The sequence below is a fragment of the Pseudonaja textilis genome, chromosome 8 (assembly GCF_049901715.1).
Source record: "Pseudonaja textilis isolate UNSWEBS1 chromosome 8, rPseTex1.2, whole genome shotgun sequence".
Lineage (NCBI taxonomy): Eukaryota > Metazoa > Chordata > Lepidosauria > Squamata > Elapidae > Pseudonaja > Pseudonaja textilis.
Window position 1 is genome coordinate 39,357,571 of NC_141997.1, and position 22,424 is coordinate 39,379,994.

Genomic DNA, 22,424 nt, shown 5'->3' on the forward strand with positions numbered 1-22,424 from the left:
ATTTACCCACAGATGCTTTGTTGTTTGGTTGCAATAGACTAATATGATTGCCTATTTTCTGATTAAAAAGATTTATTTACCCATACCATTCACCTTAATGATCTGCATTTTATTCTAAATAACCATAAAAAATTCCTTACTTGCCAATATTTGGCAATAAAAATTAGTTCCTTATGTTGTAATGCTCTTTAAATATTTTTGATTTTAATATAAAGATTATTTACAAGATTTTCTACTAGTTATTTGTACAATTTTTGATGCTTTCAACATCAAGCTTTTAACAGAACATTTTCATATTTAGATGATAAGGTTGAAATATAATCTCTGCAATCTGGGAGATTAAATAGTTAATTAAAATCTCAGATAAAAATATGTTGATTAATTTTGAGGATAATTCTTGTCTTGTATATACTTACTAATTTTTTCTTCATTATTATACTTGTTTTAGCAATTAATATTTCCACTTACAGTTTATTCTTTTCCTTTTTTAAAAGAGGTAGGACTCACTGCTCTAAGTTTCAACTTAACATACATATATACTATTTCCAGTATATAATGTGTGTATATGTGTATATGTATACTGGGACGCGGTGGCTCAGTGGCTAAGACGCTGAGCTTGTTGAGCAGAAAGGTTGACGCGGTTCGGATCCCTAGCACTGCGCAACGGAATGAGCTCCTGTTACTTGTCCCAGCTTCTGCCAACCTAGCAGTTTGAAAGCATGTAAAAATGCAAGTAGAAAAATAGGGACCACCTTTGGTGGGAAGGTAACAGTGTTCCGTGTGCCTTCAGTGTTTAGTCGTGCCTGCCACATGACCACAGAGACATCTTCGGACCGTGCTGGCTCTTTGGCTAGAAACGGAGGTGAGCACTGCCCCCTAGAGCCAGAAACAACTAGCACATATGTGTGAGGGAACCTTTACCTTTATATATACACTACTGACTAGACCAAGAAACAGTATACATGGTAATAATTTCTCTTGAAATTGCATTTGAAAAGATGTGATTAATCTTGAACAAGATCATTGATAATGAACAAAATAATTATTTTAAGGTGGCACTATGTGAACCAGGGATAGTGCATTGCTAAGATGTGTGCAAACTTCCAACCTTATTTGCTGGCATAAGTTTAATTAGAACTTTCACTAATTCTTCTTTAGTTGTTTGCTGTATTCTACAGATATTCCATCATTTTCTGGCTTGGCAGTGCTGATCCAACATTATTTTTTGGTGTGACAAGTTTTTTGTAAGTAGCTCATGTCTTCTAAGATATCTTGTATGTTGCCATCCCTAGTGTACAGAATCATAGTACCTTTTCCATTTTTACGTGATCATCTTAAATTCGAAAAAAAGGAAGTAAAATGGAAAAGGTACTGTAAATAGTATAAATAAACTATTTATTTATTGTTTCTTTTAAGACCATTTGAGGTTACAATGGTCTTCACTCATTTCTCCTAAAGTGAGACATAGCAGGATTTTTGACATATAATCCCCAAATTCTCGTGCACCAGACTTATTTATTTTGTATGTGTATTTTATATGTGTATGTATATAAGTACCTTTCTAAACATTAGTTTGATCAAGTAGAATAAGATCAGTACATGCAATCTTGCCTCGTAAAGCAAGGATTTATTTGGGATATATTTCTCTCCATCTCTTTCTGTTTTTTCAACCTGTTCCAATTCAATATCCAAATCCCTGTTGCGTTTGAGAAGTGGTATATCTGGACATATATAGTGGAGCAATGGAGAATTCTGCGATTTGACACTCTAAATTTTTAGCAGTAGCCTGCTAACAGTACAATAATTTGCTTGTGCTTTTCTTTTCTTCGTTCCCTGTTCTCTTCTCTTTTCTAATAATGTGACTTTGCCTACCAGTTGCTGCCTAATAGTAAAATAAAATCCCACATGCCAATTTGACTACAGTAAATTATCCAGAAGAGACTGCTTCTGTCCCATTTCAAATTGTCCCTGTAAGACTGAGACACCAATACCATTTAACCCACCAGCACGCTTCTCTCTGTAGACAAGTGCTGCTATTTGTATTCCTGAAAGAAATTGTGTGCACTTCAGTTTTTACATAAATAATGTATGGGTGTTTGTCAATAGTTTCAGCTGAAAAGAGTGACATTGTTATATATATGTGAAAACTGTCTTACCTGATAGAAACAACTTCTCTTTTATGAATGTTACTTCAGTGGTATAGAATAAAGTAACTGTTAGGTGTGAAGGCAAGCATTAACTTATTCTTGTATGAAATTGTGGGATGTTTTGCTCCTTCCTCTTGTGATTAATTTCCTAGTTTGTAGGAAAATAATTATCAATTTTGACAGGTAAAACGAGCTAATAACATGGAAGAAGTAGAAAAATCAGTGTACAAGGGGAAAAATACATGCATGAGAAGTTAAATGCAGAATTGTTCATGTAATATCAAACCAATATTACAATCACATTCTTTGTAGTTCTTCCTATGGTCAGTCACTCCTGCTGAAGTCTTTTTTAGATCAACATCAGTTGTAACTTGCCTATTACAAAGATTTGGATTTAGTTGTTAATTATGTGATTAATGTGCAAGTGCATGTGAAGTAATGGTTTTGTGATCATCTTTAAGATTACAGCCTTTCTAACAGTTGAAAGACCAAAGTCAACTCTGGAATTTTAAGGAAAATTTGGTAATGTCTTAAGATGTGAATTGATTCTGTTCTGTTCTGTTCTCTATTTTTTTTTCCTCGGGTGAATGTTTAGAATGTATCATGATAATTGTGAATTTTACACAGACCTTTCCAAACAAAACAACCTGCTTTTTTGTAAAATGAACACATGATTAAGTTATCATAATTGATATTTATGGTTATGTTGCTTTTCCTATTTGAGCCTTCTCATCATTTAGAATTATTCACTTTTGTCTTTTTATAAATAGTATTTATATTGCTGGTCTTTCATCTTTGAGGATGGTATAGTTCTGTTTCCTCTGCAAATATCAATAGATACTAAAATTCAATCCTTGGTTTAATTATTTTGAACATAAGGGACAAGTTCCAGATGATTCAAGAGTAGTTACATAGTTGAAGATTTGTTTACCTATTGTTTCCTACAGAATAATTGATACTAAATGGCTGTTCTTAAGGTGCAAGATCTAGTGTGTAAACACATAGTTATATCTTTTTCTTTCTAATTTACTAAATATGATTCAGTTTTCATATAATGGAATTGTGTATTTAATAGAATAACATAGTTGGAAGGAACCTTAGAGGTCTTCTAATCCAACCCTCTTCTCAAGCACCATTTCAGTCAAATGGCTGTCCGGTCTCTCTTTAAAAGCCTCCAGTGATGAAGCACCCACAAGTTCTGAAGTCTGGTTGATTATTCTCACTGTCGAGAAATTTCTCCTTTACTTCTAGGTTGCTTCTCTCCTTGATTAGTTTTCATCCATTGCTTCTTGTCCTGCCTTTAGGTGCTTTGGAAAGCAGGTTGACATCCTCTATCATGTCGCCTCTAGTTCTTTTCACAAGACTAGACATAACCAATTCCTGCAATTGTTCTTCATATATTTTAGCCTGCAGCCCCTTAATCATCTTTGTTGCTCTTTGTTGTGGTGTTTATGTATATTCTATGCAGATTACCGTACTCTTTGGACTCGTAGTTATCACTGTCTTAGTTGTATAGCTGATGATGATTAAATGCTAATTAAATGGAGGCAGGACGGGCTGCAAGTAACATAGGCAATTTCAACTAAACATGGGAAAATTCCTCATGTCTTTTAAAATCTAAGTGTTTTTAAAAAGTAATAATAGTTGTTACACTTTCAGAAATCAAAGAGAAGTCAAAATTTGACTACATTTTGTAGGTGAGATCATAAAGAAGTACTAGATGACTTCTCACTCTGAATCTTTCTAGTAGGTTCTCATTGTAATCACATTTGTAATCTAATTTCATTGTTCCAATCACAATTCCCTTGATAGATGGATTGGAGTATAAGGCACCTTCATTTTTATTGCTTCTTAACCAACTAAAAACACTTTTTTCCACTTAGCACACTCCAAAACCCTATGGATGTTTAAGAGGAGGGTTTTTTTTCTTTTCTTCCTCTGAAACTTCAATTGATAATCAGGATGTTGAAAGATAAGCTTCTCACTTAATATGGTCCTGCAAAGCACATTTACTATAAGAAGAAGAAATTAACTTTTAGCTGATGGCAAAGTTATCCCATTCATCCTCATGAGACAGATTATCATCTCATCATCACAGTATCTGAGATAGAAAACAGGAGAAAAAGGCAGAGTTGCACAAAACTTCCCCAGATTCATTAAAGAAGAACATAGATTAATCAAAGTACCTAAAAATAACCATAAATATACAACAATATGTTGTTTGTGTGGTTTAATATTTGTTTCTAATGTGTCTTGAATTTTCCTTAGGGATGCATTAAAACATGTTCCCTTTTCTTCCAGTGAAAGAAATAGCAAGCATCAGAACTTTAATTTGTAGTTTGGATTGATTTTTGCAATGAAGGAAAATTACAGCTCCAGCTTTATGGGCTATTACGTCAAGTTAGTATATCTTCAAATTATTTTTCATACTTAATATGCATGCTATAGAAAAATAGTTTATGTAATTAAAAAATTAAGATGGGCAGATTCAAGCATCCTTTTATTTTCATTTCTGTCTATGATGCTAGATTGCATTAACAGAGGGATAGAATCAAGATCACAAATTATTAGTGCTGAGGAAGTATTAGTACTACTTTATAAAGATTTAGTAAATCCACACTGAGACTACTGCATCCAGGTTTGATCGCCATATTATTAAAAGAAAGGTGTGGAGACACTGGAAAGATTGCAGAAAAGAGCAACAAAGAATAATCTGGAGGCTGGAGTGGCCAAGCAATGGTTGAAAATTAACCAAGGAGAGAAGCAACCCAGAGAGAAGGAGAAATTTCCTGACAGTAAAAATAATTAACCGGTGGAACAGAAGTTGCCTTCAGAAGTTGTGGGGTCTCCATCCCTGGAGGCTTTTAAGAAAAAACTGGACAGCCACTTGTCTGGAATGGTATAGGGCAGTGATGATGAACCTTTTTGGCACTGAGTGCCCAAACCAGAATGTGTGTGCATGGGGGCGTGCTGGAACACCAGAAACCCAAAAACCAGCTGACTGGCATGCAGATGCCTGTTTTTTGGTTGTTTTTTTGGGCTGTTTTCAGGCCGTTTTGGGGGGAAAAGACCTGAAAAAGATCCCAAAATGGCCCCCAAATTTCCCCAAAACAGCCAGAAAACAGCCCTAAAAATAGCCTGAAAATGGTCCAAAGAACAGTCTGAAAATGGCCCGGAAAATTACATATTTTTTCGGCCATTTTTCTGGTGCTCCAGCACCCACGAAGACCAGCTGGCTTGCGCGCGTACCCATAGAACAGGCTCTACGTGCTACCTCTGACACGTATGCCATAGGTTCGCCATCATGGGTGTAGGATCCCCTGCTTGGGTAGGAGGTTACAGTAGAACGCCTCCAAGGTCCCTTCAGACTCTGTTATCCTTGTCTGTTTTCCAACTCCTAAAATTCCTCTGTCCTTGTTTTCGGCTTAGATATGAAAACAGTGCTTCAGTTCCTTACTTGCCTATCAAAATCACTGGATACTCTGATCTGAAAATTTTCATTGTTTCCCTTAGCTAGAGTTACTTTTCCAGTTATGGGAAAGATAGATTATTTAGACGCTCAGTAACAAAAGCAATCTAAGTTAAGAAAAGGTTCACAGTAGAGAGTAAGACCACGGTGTCTTTCAATTGTCATATTGTTGAGTTCTCAAGTATAATAAAATCTGCTTTGTTTTCTCTGTATACTGCCCAAGTCTGTCCTAACATTTTTCCAATAAGCATTGGATCCTCCCATGCTATGTAGCATATTGGGCAGCAAGGGATCTCCAGTAATGTCAGATTTAGGTGAGTAGATCATCATCTTCCCATGTGATGTTTAAAGTCTCTAAGTCTATGAATATTCTTCGCCCTGTATTTTAAGGGTGTCATTTGGCATCAAGGGGATCCATCTCATTGCCATCTTGGGGCTTCAATTATTCTTCATATGGAGTTTATGACCTGCAAATCAGAGTCTCTTGAGTGCTACTATGTTATGTGATTTGCAGGAGAAACTCTTTTGGGGCACTTCTTCATGGTCAAAATATTGAATCTTTACGATCCAACAAAGGCATCTTTGGAAGGTGTCAGGCAGGGGTGGGATACAACAGGGTTAACTACCGGTTCGGGATTTTACGAGCTTCCCTGCATCAGCAGCTGCCTGCAGAGAAGCAGCCTTTGAAACGGCCCTCTTTTCGTGCTTTTCTAACTGCAGCTGTGCCTCGTTCGGCAGCTGACGTTGAAAAATCAGGAAATAAAGATCAGGTAAGAGCCCAGGTAGGCTGGTGGGCAAAAACATCAACAGACATAGAACCGGTTCTAGGTCTGCTGCTCTTCAGAGCTACCGGTTCTACAGAGGTGGACAGAACCAGAAGAAACCCACCCCTGGTGTCAGGTATCTTGTTAATACTCATTGATGCCTTCTAGGTCTAAGGGGCATGAATACCTGTCAGTATCATTAGAGGCAAGCAAATGGAATTTGTATCATTTTTATGGTCCTAGAAATGGCTCAACAATTTAAGTACAGAAATCCTTAAATTAATGTTATATTATTTTATTAAACCTACTTTTCTGGTAATGTTTGTGACATGCAAACACACCCACAATTAGAGAAAGATTATTGGTGTTATATAAATTATAATAGCAAACATTGTTTTCCAGTAGATTATTAAAACCCCATTACTTATTAAATTAAATCCAAACTTGATTATGTTGTCCTAATTTGGATGTTGTAATTACTCTTTAAGGCAAATTCAGGGTCAGATGACAGTGTGCAAGATTTTGAACTGTCTTGTTCTGCCTTGTTCTCCAGACAATGCTCAAGTGATGACGAACAAACCAAAATGTTTGAAAAGAGATGGAAGACAAAAACGGTTGTTGGAATTCAAGATAATATCTTGAGAATGAATCTGAGAGCAGGAGGCAGCTAGAACTCCCAAAGCTGGAGAAATAGGCAGCAGTCTGTCACTTAATTTGAAGATGTTTCTGTCCCAGTAAAATTGCACCATCTGAAACTCAGTCCCTCTCTTTAGAACATATTTGAGTTGGTAGCCACACAGTAGGCTATGTAAATTGATGCTTACAAATAGACAAGAGAAATTTTTTTTATTAAATAAAAGAATGCAAGTAATAAGCCTATAATTTTCAAACAAAATTACACCAGCTTTTCCTAAGTAAAATTTTACAAATATATAACACAGCAGTTCTTAGCTAAATTTCTAGGCTTAATTTCTGAATAGAGAGGTTTTAGACTGGAACATAATTCCCAGCTTAATTGGATCTTGTAGCATGTGTGTTCTCTTGAGTGCTGTTGAGATTTATTTGGCAAATTCTATTTGTGTATACATAGAGGAAAGGTGAATTGCTTTACAAATTATAGTTTAGTAAATCTTATGTTGCCATGTTTTTCTTTGTTCACAGTCTTTTTCTTTCATCTGTTTCTTTGGACATTGATACACAAAAGCCACTCTTAAAGCAAAGCATAACCCAATTATAATTTTTAAAACAATGTATTGGGTTTAATGAAGAACAGACTTGAATTGATTTTCGTTCCTTTTCTTATCTTTGTGTTTTTGATGTACGAATGTGAAAGATTATAATTGTAAGTTATGTGTCTTTCTTTCTTTCTTTTTTTTTGAAGAAGTTTTAAATGAGTTCATGAGGTTTCCGGGACTTGTTTCTTGTCACTTCTCCATCAGCTCAGTCCATTTAATCCAAGCTTCTCAGCTGTATGACTCCAGCTCCTGTTGTGAGTGATCGGCCTGCTTGAGTGCTCTCAGCTTCTCCTGTCACATCACATTTGCATAAAAGAGGACAGATAACCAAATTTGAGTGCACAAATGAAAATGCTAAGCGCCAAACCTGTCACAGTTGTTGTTCAACTAATTGTGAAAAATTTGATTTGCTAGCTTTTTGCTGTTCATCATGTGGGCCCCCACCTCAAATTTGCTGTAGCTTTCTGCTACTATGCATGTACCTTCTAAACTATATGCACAAGCTGGTCGCCCAAGGGATTACTTACCTCTCCTACTAGCTTTTAATGTTGCCTCATCTACTTGACTAAATTAGGCCACCATGGCAAACAAACACATAATTAAAAACCTGGTAAGACAACTGCAGACACATCCTCTTAAATTGATTTTTTTTTTCTTTTGTAGTTGTGTGCTGAAATCCAGTTGCTTCTCTTCTTCCACCCCTCACTCCTCTATTTTATGTTATTTTGAAATAAATGGATTGTTTTCCCTCTCTGAATTCTGAATTCCAATCGGCTTGACTTTATAGATTATTTTCTATAGAAGTGTGACAGATCTCTTTAAAGCTTTAAGTCTCTCATCTCCAAAATGTTTTTTTTTTCTATGAAAAATACAGCATAAAATTGTTATGAGTCTGCATATTTCCACATGGTACTATTGATATATTACCGGTACTTTCATTCATAGTCAGCTAAAAGAGATCATTGCCAATCTGCTTCTTTGAACAAATTTTAAGCAATGCTGTTTTCATATTGCTATGTTCTATAGTCAGAGTCTTCTTTACACCTTCCTCGGGAAACATAATAAAACAGCAGTCACAAGCCCAAGAAGACTTACAAGTATGTTCAGATGGATGCAAGTTGAAGCTCTTGCCTTGATTACCTCACATTTTAATTGAGTTCATTATGTGAACTGAATCCACTGGACATGTATATATGAAACATGTACAAATAATATTTTATCTGTAATTGCTAATTCTAAGAATACGTGGTAAGTAATTCAGTGTATACTAGATATATATGAAGCAGGTTTCATCCTGTCCCTTGTGTGTGTGTGTGTTATAAGTTAAAATTAAGAATTTTTAAAATTACTTTGAAAGGGTCTGGAGGATCTCCAGGAGTTGCCAGACCATACTTTTAAATACAGTGCTATAGAGAATATGCAATGTTAGGGGAAAAAAACCTTATCTTTTCCTTATAAGTTCAAAAACCCATGCTTAAATGAAAGAACTTAATTAAAATATTATACCTGTAAAGGCTGGATTTTTAACTGTTGTTCAGAGACGAGCGATGCCATCATTTGAGTTGTGCATGCATCCATTTTTCCAGCTCAGGTAGCAGAATTTTAGTTTCCATAATGAACTGAGTTTCTAAAAGCTAATCAGGTGTAAGATGGACTCTATTTTTTTCTTGTCCAGAGTATGAAATTGTCCGACAGAGTGTTTGCACAGAACTGACATAAGATATGTACCAAGTCTAGCAATCTATTTAATTTTTGAACAAATATTAGTGGGAAACTGTTTTGTTCCGTTCCCTTAGGTCTCAAGCCTGCAGTTTCCTCTTGCCCTCCTATTAGACAACTATTGACATTTGATTAACAGCAATGCTTTCTCTCGCTTCCACTAGTACCCCTGTGCGATGTGCTGGGATTTTTCTCATTTGCCCCTGTCCACTTGCGCAAATATTCTCCCTCCCCAATGCTTACTCTCTCTGACCGAGTATGAAAATGAAAAGCCTCCACACACACGCAGCTTGATTGCTACGGAGACTATGTCTGATTCTTTGTTAGAAATCTACTCATGGTTGGAACTCTCTTCACTGGTTAAGAACTTGGAAGTTCCACACCAAGTTACATTGAAAGTTTGCTTGCTTGCTTGCTTGCAAGTAGCTCCCAGTTAACCTGACCTGAAACCTGGTCCAACTGGCTAGATGAAAAGGGTAACATGACAGTATTGTTATGAAATACAGGTCGTTCTTGACTTCCAACAGTTTGTCTAATGACCATTCAAAATTACAATGGCACTGAAAAAAGTGACTTATCGTATTTCACACTTACGGTCGTTGCAGCATCCCCCTGGTTATGTGATCAAAATTTGGATGCTCAAAATTTGGATGCTTGGTCACTGGCAGGTACTTATGAAGGTTGCAGTGTCTTGAGATCATGTGATGATCACTTTTTGCGACCTCCTGAGGATAGGGAAGCCAGCTTCCGCATTGGTCAATCTGATGAATCGCCACCATGTTACTAATTTAACAACTGCAGTGATTCATTTTAACAAAATTTGTATGGAAATTTGTATTGCAGTCACTGACCAGAATGCAATCAGAATGTTGTTGTGCTGGTGTTCTACTTCTAGAATAAAGCTTTACTATTTCTCTCCTGCTATAACCCTGTGTGCTTAATGTGCTGTTATGATGGGTTTATTGCAGTGGTGGGATTCAATTTTTTTTTACTACCGGTTCTTTGGGCGTGGCTTGGTGGGCGTGGCAGGGGAAGGTTACTGTAAAATCTCCAATCAGAGGTGGTATTTGCCAGTTCTCTGAACTACTCAAAATTTCTGCTACCGGTTCTCTAGAACTGGTCAGAACCTCCTGAATACCACCTCTGGTGTATTGTAACTTGGGGGAAGCAATTGGTGGAAAAACAAAAACTGAAAGTAGTTTTGATTATACTAAACCTCAGATAAATCCATAATCTACCTTCTCAGTATTAATTACAATGTAAATCTTTGGCCAACCCTAGACTGGATTCCAAGGGTTAAATCTACATCTAGTTAGCTGAACCCAACTTAAATTGGAATTAACAACTCATTTGAACCTTGTCCTAGTAATTTCAAAGGCATCCATATTCAAATAACTTAAATTACAGGTACCATAGTCCCCTACCTTAAAACCATTCATATAGTGACCATTTGAAATTACAAAGGCACTGAAAAAAGTGTCTTACGACCGTTTTCCACAGAACCATCACAGCATCCCTATGGTCACAAGATCAACATTTGGACCTTGGCATCTGGCTCATATTTATGATGGTTGCACTGACCCAGGGTCATGTGAACCTTCTGACAAGCAAAGTCAATGGGGAAGCCAGATTCACTTTGCCATCGTGTTATTAAGTTAACCACAGTGACTCACTTAACTGTAGCAAGAAAGGTCTTAAAACGGGGCAAAATTCCCTTAACAACTGTCTTGCTTAGCCATGGAAATTTAGGGATCAACTGTGGTCATATGTTGAGGACTATCTGTACCACAGAAATTTATTGATGTGCTAGCAGGAATTAGCACTTCAGATTTTTCTGGGGGGAAAAAGAAGGGCTTCTACAGACAATCCCATTCCCATTAGAAGCTCTGAGATCTTAGCCCTCCAACATACATCAGATCTTCCACTTCAGGAAGTCTTACTGGGTCCTAATAATTTTCTTAATAACTCTTTAGCCTCCGCTGAGAGGATGGTTTTCTTTCCTCATCCTACAACTCTTCTGATATCAGGGAATCTGCTGTCATAGGAACAATCAGCTGATTGCTAGAAAACCTTTTGGGAAATACATAGTAAAGAATCTACTCAAAAACCAGGAAGAAACTTATCTACAAACAAAAATCACCAAAACTGAAGTCTGTCTCCTGTCTAGCCCCAGATTTCACTGGTTCCGGGACTGCCTCTTTGTCTCGGCCTGCCAAATGAGTGTCCCTTTGAATTGAGGACAGCCAGGGGTGGGATTCAACCGGTGTTACTACCGTTTTGGTGACTATGCTTTGCTGCATGCGCGTGTAAAAAAAACAGCTGTGCTGCCTGGACAGTTGAAAAACTGCGTGGATGCACAGCGTTTGGAAAGCCTCTTTTTTCATGCTTTTTCAACCTCAGCCATGCTGTGCAAAGCAGCTGAGGTTGAAAAAGCAGGAAATAAAGGACAGGTAAGAGCCCGGGGTGGGCAGGTGGGCCAAATAGCAGCAAACACAGAACCGGTTCGGTGTCTGCTGTTCTTCAGAGCTACCGGTTCTGCAGAACTGAGCAGAACCAGTAGCATCCCACCCCTGAAGATGGCCGTGCTGCGTCTTTAGCCTCCAAGCTGAACGATCAGAGGTAAATCACACCACCAAAATAATAATTGCAAAAAAAAAAATAAGATGGAAGGGATGTTGCATCTTCTGTGTCATTTTGTGAACGTAATAATGTTAACTCATTAGCTCGCATGGCTTAATATGAATTTGAAAAATATGGCATAACTCTGATAGCAAAATTACAAAGTACTAATCCAGCTATTGGATAAATCACAAAACCTTTACATTTTTAATCTAGTACACACATTCATGGATGCTGCTGTCACAAAGATTTATATAAAAACTTGTACAATGATCTGGGCTTACACTGAATTTATTTGAAAAGAGAATTTTATTAAGCATCCTGTTTGATATAAAAAGTATGTAAAAGATTGTATTCATAACAAGTGTCATTTTATAAAAGTTTGCCTTGGTAAGGTTTCTTTGTTTCAAGTTTTGCTCGGTTTGCTAAATTCCCATTTTTTAATAGTATCTTTAAAAATCTTGAACTAATTTCATGATTCCCTTGTTAATCACAGCTGTCGATTAAATGCTACACTAAGAGTAAGGAATAGTAAGATCGATTTTATTTAAATCACTCCCATTTTTGTCAATTGGGAGAGCTAGATAATAGGCCATAGAACCCAAAGCTTTCCAGCTTTCACAATATGCGATTCAAAAATGACTGAAAAAAGATTTTAAAAATGCATTTGTGCTTTTCTTAATTGAGGCAAGGGCATCCATTTCTTGTAGTTAATATGTGCATAGTTTGAGATAAATTCTGACCAGCAGGATCTCAGGATGATTTGGAAGAATTCAAGCTTTCTACAGTGGACTTTATAAGGATGTGGTTGGATCACGGAGACACTCAACAATAAAATAGCAATAGCAATAACTGATTAGACTTATATATCATTCCAGAGTGGAAAACAGCACTCTCAGGGTGGTTTTACAGAGTCAGCATATTGCCCCCTAACAACCCGAGTCCTTATTTTACCGATGTTGGAAGGATGGAAGGCTGAGTCAACCTTGAGACTGTGAGAATCAAGCTCCAGATTGTGGGCAGAGTTAGCCTGCAATACTGCAAATTGAATTAGTCTCAACATGGATAAGAGGTTGTTTTTATTCTGTTTTTAAGTATTTTTATGGCTTCCCTGGAGAACAGAAGTAAAGCACACCCTATGCTGACCAAGAGGATCCAGCTACTTACATCTGTCTTTAAAAGCACTGAAGTAAAAGGGAGGTCATCATGACCCCGTCCAAACCAACAAAATATTTCTTTCCAGAAAATACTTTTCCAGCTGCCCTGTAATTGTAGAAACAGAAAGTAGCTCACCTAGTCCCATCCATCCAGCAGAGGACTTCGGGATTTGTATGTGTGACAGCCATGAACATGGCTCCTACACTTCAATAAGTTGAGGTTTGCTGAATATACCACAATTGGCTGGCTTCGTGATCATAAGCTATAAGTGATTGTTTGAAATTATAATGCGTGGATTATAATGCTTTGCCATGCCAAGGCAAAACAAGCCATATGAGCGCAATGTGTAAACCCAAATTGTGTGGGAAACTTAGTATTATCTATCCATCGGCTAGCCATTTTGAGAGTAATTTGTTCAAAAACAGAACATCCATCTTCACAGTAAAGTCTGATTGCTATTTAAATAAATTCCAAATTCTCTCAGGCATATTATGGCAGGAAAGCTGGGGATAAAAAGCTAAACTTTCTTCTGAGGGCCTTACTTTCAGGAAGAGAAGAGGATGAGGCTATTCTGGGAGCTATGGTGGTGAGTGGAAGCCTTCATTAACCTAGATATTAATTCAAGACAAAAGATATTAATTCAAGACAAAAATACGAAGGCATCAGATTGAGAAAGGCTGAAATAATATGCTAAATTCCTCTCTCTCTCCCCCTCCCTCTCCCTTCCCCCCCCCCCCACATCAACTTTTTAGTGCGAGCTTTTTGCAATTAGCAGAGCAGTTCCTCAAGAACTTTATTGCATTTTTCAAATGTAGAAAGAATTCTCTTCCCAAGCCATCCAAAGGCCTATTGATGGGCTCTGTCTGAAATAGCAGTCTGGATTTGAATCCAGCAATGCCAAAGGGCAAACAAGCTCCAGCACTACTTTCAGGTTCGAGACAGTACAAGGTCCGAAAGGAGGAGCTGAAGAACCTCAAGGTACAACCTTCTGATCCATCTTTACAGAACCAACATGGTCCCCCCCGAGGAATCAAACCCTTGCATGACATAGATTTGTAGACTCGGGTAACCTCAACAAGACAGTCAACTTTCCTCTCCTCTGAACGCTTTATACTACCATAATGTGAAAAGTCAAAAAGAATTAATATCCTGTCTCCTGTTCTGCAAAAGATGCCAAGTTGGTCTTACCATTTGACATCCTGGTCTTGAAGGTAAGAAGTTGTAGCCTCCTAGGTGTCAGCTTTGGAAGCCATAATGAGATACGATGCTTCCACGCTGCCACAAGCTTGAGAAAGTGGGAAGGGTGGATTCAATTAAAGCTCTAAATAGACAAAATTAAATTCTTTTGTTAGTTCAAGGTCATTGAGTATGGCACAGGATGAAATTAGGATCTTACTTTTGGACGGATCGTGACTGGGCCCTGTGATGTGATGACGGCCAAGGTGGGATGGATTTGTAGTTTGGGAAATTGGAGGAAGCCCGGAAACTTTCAGATTTGGGATTCCACAGATGTGTCAGTTACTATCCTAATAAAGGTATTTTTGATATATGTTTGTCTCAGAGTTACTGATTGGAATGGAGGGTTGCTGGAACGCCTTATTCCTTTGGCCAGAATGTTAGTTTGGCGAGCTTTAAGGCTTTCTCCGGTTACAATAGAGGTGGCATGTGAAGAGGGATAAAGAGACCAATTAACCAATTTTTCTTGTCTATTCTCACATACCCAGACATGTTCTGTACAATCCCCAGTTTTGATGTATTATTTTAATTAATCCAAGTCTCTGATTTCTGAGGGGAGAAAAAGCAGGTTAGCAAATGTAACAATGCTCGGGAGTTTCTTCATCGTAAAAGACACATAATTTCAACCATTTAATAAGGTAGATTTATTCTGGGTAGTTTAGTTTGCCCATGCACTCAAACAACCCTCCCCAAAGACAACATTAAAAATGTGATTAGTTAGCTGCCATCAATAACACAAAATAGTAAAACACTCTCTGAAGGGACAGCTTTGTGGAGGGCACTGCACAGTGTGTAGTAAAAATATATGGCCTAATAAGTTTACATTTGCAGGCTCATTTGTTAAAACTCTTGAATTTCTAATTTGTGTCGGAAAGATAAATGGATGGCGCCTCAGTAAAGTGTGAGATTAATACTGATAGATGGGGATTCAGTTTTTTTGCTAGGCTCTGACTTCCATGCAACCCAGTAGGCAGTTCAGGGGAAGAACCAGATGTAAATAAAAAGGACGGGCATTATTTACATTGGTCAACACCAATTACTTGGGGAATTTTCTTTGCAACTTTATAACATCAATGGAAATTATTTTAAATTCATTTGATAATCAAAGATTTGGCCAGCATGAAGTCCACTAAAATGATTGACGACTTCTTCTTCTTCTTCTTCTTCTTCTTCTTCTTCTTCTTCTTCTTCTTCTTCTTCTTCTTCTTCTTCTTCTTCTTCTTCTTCTTCTTCTTCTTCTTCTTCTTCTTCTTCTTCTTCCTGAACCTGAGATAGGCAGATGTTGACTAATGGTGATTTGTCAATGCAAATGGTATTTAAGTGGTGCTCCTGATGTTTTTAAATTGTACTCAAAGTAGTTATTACTATTGATATTATTTTTGTTTTGTTTGGCACAGTCATTCTTTTGCCTTTCTTAACAACAGTTGTTAAATCTGGAGTGTTGTTATCATTTCGAGGGCAAAATGCTCTTTGCAACACGTTTGTAGGAAAAGTATAGAGCAGGACCAGAAACATAACATGCTTAAAATAAGTCCAATTATGTTTAATCTCTTGATCAATAGATCTAACTAAAAAGGATACGTGAGTCTTAAGCCTACATGTTGCCTTTTAAATAATAGTGAATTATAGGAAATACACCAAATGAAGGACAACATACAGTTTTTATAGGTTGTTTTTTTTGTCAGAATACGATTAGAAATACTGGTATCCTAATCTTTTTCTGTTGGGTTCCTATCACTGAATATACATTAAACTGAGAACGATTATTCATCAAGATTAACAGATTAATAAGAATGCAAATTCATGTCATTCCAATCTAAAGCCAATGTCCTGTGTTAATATTGATTTTCTACAGAAAACTATGAAACAGAAGCCACATCTGTATTTTATATTTTAGATGAATGGTAGTCTGTTTATGAGAAGGCTGGGATATATAGTCAAGGTTTATAAACTCTTCTAACAAACCAATTTGAAGAATTCTGAATGTTTTGAGTCACATTTCTTACTTACTGCTTATGTCTCATCCATAGGTCACGCGACTCTAAGGATCACAATGCTTCTGCCTTATCTAGGCCAACTCAAACACTGATGTTCTTGTTACAAATTGCCTTGAAGGCAGTCTCTTAATGTAAGCAGTCAGAAAACAGGTTGGATTTCTAAGGTTTAATTTCTCAGACTGATGCCCTTAACTTTTATTTTACAGTACTTCAGAAGTAGGGTGGATTCAGGCAATCCGATTAAAATGTTCCAACTTCCTTTGGCTTATATTTAGAATATTGCTCTTCATTTTTGCATGGTGACAGGCATTTGCATTTTGCATGGCGTTCAGCACATTGCATTCAACCCTGCATTGATATTCCCTAGGAAATAATTTCTCCTTAATTACGAAAGCACTAACATGAATGAGCAAGACAAATTGTATGGTGGCCCTTAAAAAATGGTAACCAACTATAATTATACAAAAGACAGAACAAAGTAAATTTATTTAATTTCTTCAACAAGCTTATGGATTTCTGACAACTGAATTGCTCAACAAGAGAGTTTTGGTTAAGTACTTTGAGTGCTTCCAGGCAAGCCTTTTTTTTAATATAACATACTCTATTTCTTTCACATAATGTTATGTGTGGTCCAATTGACATTTTATGGTGATGATCCATATGACAATCTCATATTCATATTTCTTTGATTTTTCTTTCAGAGATGAAGACGGTATCACAGTATTCAGAAATACTCATTTTTCTGTCTTAAAAATTCCACTAGTTTTGGATCAAAGCTGGCAAAACAAATTTTTTATGGCTATTTTTATTTAAATGTGTCCATTCAAAGTATCCGGAAGTATTGCGCAAATATTTAGGGCATCCATCTGGTTTCCCCATTGTCAGAAGGTCACAAAAGGGGATCACATGACCCCAGGACACAGCAATGGTCATAAATATGAGTCGGTTGCCAAGTGTTTGAATTTTGATCACGTGTGTCAGAGTTCCAGCAAAACTCCATTCCACCAATAACTCTGAGACAGGCATTTCTCAATGGTTCCTTTTATTTGGATAGTAACTGGCACAACTGGAGTCCCGAATCTGAAAGTTCTGGGCTTCCTTGCAATAAGTAAAAACTACAAATCCATCCCCTGCACCCATCATCACATCACATGCACCAATCTCCATCCGTCCCAAGTTAAGACTTTTTCTCACTTATGCACAAAACAACCTGACCTTGAATCAGAAAAAGAATGTTATTATATCTAGCTAGACATACTCCAATACATTCCCCCCATCCCTCTTTCCCAGGCTCAATTCTGGCAGCATGGGAGCATCAGGTCTCAATATGGCTTCCAAAGCTGACAACGTGATCATAAGGATTCTGCAATGGTCATAAGCGTGAAAAACAGTCATAAGTCACTTTTTTCAGTGCCACTGTAACTTTGAACAGTCACTAAATGCACTGTTGTAATTTGAGGATTACCTGTATAGCAATATTTTGGATTGTCATGGATCACAGTTTTAGCAGGATGAACTGTAGCTCATATTTTTTTTAAAAAAAATTAAGGAAGTATTTTTCCTTCAACTAATTGACTTTTGTTTTAAAATTAAATTGGCTAACTATTTCAGTAAATTAAAGGTTTGGATTCTGTTCTATGGATGACACTCAACTGGATCAAATCCTAATTTCACTATCTTAAATGAATGTACAAGGCAGGATTTTTCACCCATATTTTTTCATGTATTTTTAATAGAATATGTTATTTCCGTGCCTCCATCTGTCACAAAACGATATAATAACTGGTTCCAGAATACAATATACAATGAAGGATGCTTAGGTGTTAATGCTGGGGCCAAATGAGAAGAACATCCTTGTAATGGAAAGGACAAATTGACTCCATAGCTGACCATTGGATCAAGAGCCAGTTGATAAAAATGTAGCACAACTTTTCCATTCAGCTAAGAAAGAAGAAGAAACGCTTTGATCTCAAGCAGCACCCAAAACATCTCCTCATCTACTACTTTCGTCTTCGGTTTACATTGTGTGTTTGCATATGTGTGAGTTATAAGCCTAGGGACAAAGCTTGCATTTATATCCTGAATTATGTATAACACTTAGTCCATTTAAATGCTCTAGGGGGGAAAAAAAACTTCATGCCTTTGTTTAATACTGTTAACAAATGACACAGAATCTGAGCTATACAGTAGGTTCAGATCTATCAGTATCAACCTTTTATATACCTGCTGCTCTGAGTTTTGACACATCCTCTACCTAAAAATTAGCAGCAATAAATATTGCATGACCTTGCCCATAAAGGAGAATATTTCTAGCTCAGGAGTGAAATGAAGGGGGTCTTTGGTGCTCTCTGAGTTTGGTTGTTTTCTCACAGATGTTTCATTACCCAACTAGGTAACATCATCAGTGCTAACACTGATGATGTTACCTAGTTTGGGTAACGAAATGTCTGCAAGAAAACAGCCAAGCTTGGATGACTTGCTTCAAGGAAGAGGTAAATATTTCAGATCTACATATATAAGAGATCAATATTGCTCGATTCTTAAGATGAAAATAGGTGTTTTAGGAAGACAGATTCTGGCATGTCTCCTTTCCTGTAGTATTGTAAGTCCATGGACTCATTTGATTTCATGATTTTCTACTCCACATTAGAAAGCAAGAAATTGACACAACTAAGAAGTACCTTCCAAAAATTCATATAAAAAACAATGCAATCTCATAGGCGTATTGACTTCTATAAATGGATCTTGCAGTCTATAGATAATTAAAGTGGAATTAACATAGCATACCATATAAAGTTCCACCCGGAGTTATCCTTGAATTCCATTGTGAAAAGAATTAATCATCGGGTCTTCCTTTGTGGTGATCTTCTGCAATAAATCTGATCAACTTTGCCTGGTAATCAGTAAAACAATGAGTAAGCAAATTAATGCCCATTCACAAAATTACTACCTCCAGTATAAATTTGGAAAAGCCCCATTATTAAGATTATATTCTTAAAGAATGCTGAATGGAGATGTTGCTACCTTCCAGGCAATGTCACATTTGCCAATTGTATAACTTCTCCTTAAAGAGTCTTTAAGGACCTTCCCTAATACATTCTTCAACTGCCTCACCACAGATAGGAATGTGGGCCATAAAGCTGAGACACTTTACAAAAAGAAGCTAGTTTATAAAGCTAGGAACCTTAAGGTCTAGACTGAGGATTGATATAATCCCATCAGTAGCTGTTGAGTGGCACACTGACACCAGTCTTTCCATTTAAGGCCAGCAAATAGATTGCCAGGTTGTCCAATTATTTGAGGGGATATCATAAGGACAATCTATTCTTCAAAGCTCCTGAAGGCAGGAGAAGAAACGATGGATGGAAACTAATCAAGGAGAGCTCCAACCTAGAACTAAGGAGAAATGTCCTAACAGGGAGAACAATTAATCTGTGGAACAGCTTGCCTTCAGAAGTTGTAGGTGTTCCATCACTGCAGGTTTTTAAGAAGAGATTGACATCTATTTGTCCAGAATGGTATAGGGGTCTGGGGGTTGGACTAGAAGACCTTCAATGTCCATTCTAGCTCTGTTATTCTGCATTCTGTTTATTATTTAAATTTCAGGTGTCTGGATACGGAGTTCTACAAAGTCATGTCATCCTGAAAGATGCAGTTTCATCCTAGTGCCTGGAATTAAAAATACAAACAGGATAAAAGTAAAATGTGGCAATTTCTGAGAGTAGTATGGAAATAATAGTGATGTGTCAAAAAGGACAATAAAATGTTTTAAATGCTAATGTCTCAGAAATCAAGGGACAGAAATACCAAGAGAGTATCGGGAAAAGGTGAGGCTGAAGTTGTAAGTGGAGAAATATTAAACTGGTGTAACTGGAATAACTGGAGGGGAAAATCAATATTGTTTTCTATGGTGGAGAGGATATCAAAAAGATTTGCTTTAAATGTGTCTGGGAAGGTGTTTTGTAGAATTCTGAATGAAATGGCATTGAAAGTGACATTGAGAAAAATTTGGGAAGAACAATGTGGCTTTTTAGACCAGGTGCAGACTGGATCATTGAGACACAGTTTATTATGTTCTTGTTGATTTAGAGATGGCATATGGTAAGGCAAGTAGGCCTGAATTATGGAATATTTTCCATGACTATAAAATGTGGTGAGCATGGGTGAGAATAAATAGAATGTTTAATTCCTATGCAGGGATCAGACAAGGATATGTGATCTTGGTTACTTATATGTGACCTTGGTTACTTATTGTGTTTGCGGTTAAATGTTCTGGATATGGAGTGCTTGTGGTATACCATAGTAAAGGTATGTTGAGTGTGGACATGAATGTACATGCACTATTTTTATCCAGGTGATGCTTTATTGTTGGCTAAGAACAGTGGTGGGATCCAGCCAGTTCGCACCACTTTGGGAGAACTGGTTGTTAACTTTCTGATCAGTTTGGTTGTTGGAAGAAATCATTAGGGCAGAGAACTGGTTGTTAAATGATTTGAATCCCACCACTGGCTAAGAACCCCAACCTCTTATTTTGAAAAGTGAAAAATAGGAGAATTAAAGGCAGGGAGGGAATGAAAATGAAGATTCAAAGAACTGATATTTGACAGAGAGGGGTGCGGAGGGAGGGAGGGAGGGAGGGAGAGAGAGAGGTGTGGGGGGGAACAAGCCAAGATGAAATAGAAAAACAAAAGAATTTCCCATGCCAAAAGAGCTGTAGTAGACCACTTTAATGAGCTGCAATATCCTGGGAAGCAGCTGCCAAACAGAGTGAACAGCACTTGGCTCTGGGGATAAATAACCTAACATGGCATTTAGAAGCCTCCTATTTAAATTGTTCAAAATAGTAGTTCATTACTTGGACCATCCAAGAAAGAGGCATCTCTATCGAGATAACTAGCTTTAAAAAAAAAGTATTATCTTGTGAAATATATTTGCCTTCCTTTTTCTGATGATGATAATCTCTCCTAGCAGAGTTTATTTTATCTTCTAGATAATGTAGTAATACTATTAGAGGCAGTTTGGTGTTGTAGTTAAGGGATGAGGCTAGAAGCGAGAAGATTGTGAATTCTACTCCCATGTGAGACATAAAGCTAACTGAGTGATATAAGAAACAGAATACTCAATAACAGAGGTGGAAGGGACCTTGGAGGTCTTCTAGTCCACTCCCCTGCTCAAGGCCACTCCAAACAAATTGCTGTCCAGTCTCTTCTTAAAAGCCTCCAGTGATGGAGTACTCATAACTTTTGAAGGCAAGCCACTCAACTGGTTGATGGTTCTCACTGTTAGAAAATGCTAGGTTGCTTCTCTCCTTGGTTAATTTCCATCCATTGTTTCTTGTCTTCTGGCACTTTGGAAAGTAGGTTGAGTCCCTCCTTTTTGCGGCAGCCCCTCAAATATTGGAATATTGCTATCATGTCACTCCTGGGTCCTTTTTTTCTAGATATACTCAAATCTTGCAACCGTTCTTCATGTGTTTTAGTCTTCAGGCCCTTAAATCATCCTATTTGCTCCTCTACGCAGGGTCTTCCCCAACCCTCATTCCTCAAAATGTAGTAATGTAGTTAATGGAGAGGTTAGGAAAAGGTTTCTTCAATAGATCCATAAGGAAGCATGTTGCTTCTTTCTTCAGCTATGATTAAAGCTGAGATACATATCTCCATAATCAGAATAACATGTTTTGTTCAACTTTATGTGCAACGTTATTTCTGATCAATACAAATTATGTGTAAATGCATGATATGCTGTGGAAATAATTCACCACTGGAAAGTGTAACTTTTGAGTATGGTACAGATTCTAAATTAGATACATCCACAGATGAATAAATTATTCTATTTTTTTTTTCTTGTGTCTACTAATCTATGCCGTCCAATGTCTATGGTGTTTCTTAATCATCTGAGTCATGGTACCTTTTTGAGAAAGCACCTTTGGGATATGGCCTCCAATCCTTTTTGGTGAGTTAAGAAGCTTTGGAATAATATGGAGAATATTTCTTCTTCCTCTTGTGCCATATCCACCATCAGGCATTGGCGATCATGTTGGCAATCCTATTTTTATCAAGAGCCACACGAAAAAATGCTGC

The 22,424-nt window shown here is 37.2% G+C and overlaps 1 long non-coding RNA gene across 1 annotated transcript; it reads left to right on the plus strand.

Annotated features, from left to right (window-relative positions):
- Positions 1-1,127: 1,127 nt before the first annotated feature.
- Positions 1,128-17,183, plus strand: LOC148125179 (uncharacterized). Its single transcript, XR_015744458.1, has 3 exons — positions 1,128-1,244; positions 16,378-16,475; positions 17,046-17,183. It is a non-coding gene; the product is annotated as an uncharacterized LOC148125179 (long non-coding RNA).
- Positions 17,184-22,424: the final 5,241 nt, after the last annotated feature.